We start from the raw sequence: 2,782 nt of genomic DNA, 5'->3' as shown, positions 1-2,782 counted from the left end.
AGAATCGGTGTGATATGTTCAGTGGATTTGAAGGGGTGAGTTCCAAAACCTGCTAAGTACATTTTTTGGCGAACTTTAGGTGAAGCATGGTTCTGACTCATCAAAGGGTCGGCTATGTGCTTGACATTGAAGTGGGCTTCAAAACCTGCTAAGTACCAAAATATAGTGCTATAAATTTTGATGTGAGTTCCAAAACCTGTTAAATACATAACCAGCTTAGTTCCAAAAGCTGCTCAGTACACCAGCCAATCATCTCAATATGCCACACTCAGAGTTTTAAGAAGAGACTGGCAGGTGCTTAACTACAAGTCTGCACCTGCAAAAGTCTACAAAAAAAAAACTCCCATTTCACTTGACAAAAGTTCAAGTGGTGGAAATAACAAGAAGTAACATAAACATAAAGACCATGTATTCGGGAGACTTTTGCAGTAACAGTATTGTGAAACGTGGCAGTAAAATAAAAAACTTGTCAGCTGACCCACTTCCACTGAATTGTTGCGTTAATCCAGGAAAAGCAAAGGATGTCGAAATGTTGCTTAGCAAAATGGGAGTCAATATGGACAATCCGCAATCAGAAAAAGTTAAACAGTTCTACCTCCCAATCATTGGAACAGCCAACAAAAACACTAAACCAATGGCAGACAGTGATACTTAAATATATGATGAAGACGATGTAGAATATTGATTGAGACTAAAAGCTCTGAATTTCTTTTGTTATATAATAAAAATATTTCAAGATTAAGAGCACTTTTGATGAAAGTTTCTACTTATAGGTTTATGGGATAGCATTGATTTAGCGTCAAAACCTGCTAAGTATGTTTTTTTCCTATTTTTTACAAAAATGTAAAATATTCAGATTTCTGAGATGTCCAGCAATTGACCTTCAGTAATGTAGCAACCAACATTCTGCAAAAAGAATTTTAAAAATATCATTTCAAATACTTCAAAATTATTTTTCTCCTGTACTTAGCTTCATTTAGAACAGCAGGCAGCAGAATTTTAAAGAAGTTGTAAGCGATGTTGGCGTTTTGTGGGATGCCAGATAGAATAGCATTACAGTAATCTATACGTGAGGTGACTCGGGCATTAACCGATACTTCAATACTGTGTTGTGTAAGAACAGGACGAAGTCTAGAAATGTTTCGGAGATGGAAGTAGGCAGTCAGAGAAATGTTACTTATATGGGAGGAATTATTAATAATAATTATTATTATTATTTAATAATTGCCATTATTAGTGTATAAATGGATATAAATAATTGCAAATCTGTTGTTTGTAAACGATACTGTTTTAAACGTTATTATTTTTTCATCAGAAAACCCGGTTTCCACGTCTACCTGTATTAGTTTAAATGGCACTTTTGCCATTTGCAATGTGGCGGATGCGCTGATGTATCGTGTTGAATGGGAAACACAGTGAATGCGGAGTCTATCTATATATGTCTATGGTCTTAAGGGCTGGGACAGGAAGTGATGTAGTCCTCGGGACTGGGACAGGAAGTGATGTAGTCCTCGGGACTGGGACAGGAAGTGATGTAGTCCTCAAGGCGGGAACAGAAAATGATGTAGTCCTCTGGAATGGGACAGGAAGTGATGTAGTCTTTGGAGCTGATGAGGAAGTGATGTCTTCGTATTCAGGTGGGATTTCCCGTGTCTGGTCTTCAGGGACAAAATAAGAGGGTTGAATGCACCCCATCACTTCCTGGCTGGGCATGGATTTCTCTTCTTTTGGTCCCTGTGGCTGGCTCCCATTCGCACATGTGTGACACCATGTAGAACGAAGTGAGCTCATTAGACCAGGCTGAGTTTCTTTACATTTATGTATACAGTAAATGTAAACATCATGGTGCTGTGCTTTTCTGAATGTAGAATAAGAGAAGAGGAAAGAAATACCAGCTAATTAAATGAGTCATCAGTGTTATCAGGTGTTAGCACGGGTTATGAAGCTGGTTGGTACAAAAACCTACAACCACAGGGGGACCCCAGGACTGAGTTTGGGAAGCACTGCACTAAAAGATAAAAAAGAAAGAAAAAAAAAAAACAATCAGGACAAACAATGTTTGTAAAATCTACTTATTGGATAACTGCTGATTTGTAAGTACCTCTGGTCATATCTCATGTTTTGTACATTGTGAAGATATTATACCTTCTTTTTAATGTTAAGTTTACTTTAAAAATGTAACAATAACAATAATAATAATAATTATAATAATAATCTTATATATTAAGTTCCCTGCATGGAGTTTGCATGTTCTTCCCGTGTCTGCGTGGGTTTCCTCCCACAGTCCAAAGACATGTAGGTTAGGTGGATTGGCGATCCTAAATTGTTCCGTGTGTGTGCTTGGTGTGTGTGTGTGTGTCCTGCCCGGGGTTTGTTTCCTGCCTTACGCCCTGTGTTGGCTCCAGCAGACCCCGTGACCCTGTGCTAGGATATAACAGATTGGGTAATGGATGGATATATAAAGCAGACTGTAACAATCTTGTGGTCTTGTACAGGTATGTATGTTATCATCCAGTTGACGCTCGGAACGTTTACTGAAGCGCCATCTGTCAGCTGATTAGGAGGTTGACATGTAACTATCTCTGTATATATATAAAATGCAACGTCTGCCTGTATGTCTGTCCGGTTTTCACCAATGAACTACTTAACGGATTTAGATCGGGTTTTTTTTTTTCTAGAATTTGCTTGAACATTCCGGTTGATTTTGCTACTTCTCTCATCACGCTAAGAATCATAGTTCAGTTGCGGTAGCGACCCGAGACAGAGGATGCGGGCCGAGGGG

The sequence above is a fragment of the Polypterus senegalus genome, chromosome 4 (assembly GCF_016835505.1).
Source record: "Polypterus senegalus isolate Bchr_013 chromosome 4, ASM1683550v1, whole genome shotgun sequence".
In the NCBI taxonomy this organism is placed as follows: domain Eukaryota; kingdom Metazoa; phylum Chordata; class Cladistia; order Polypteriformes; family Polypteridae; genus Polypterus; species Polypterus senegalus.
Note: the sequence above shows the minus strand (reverse complement) of the source record.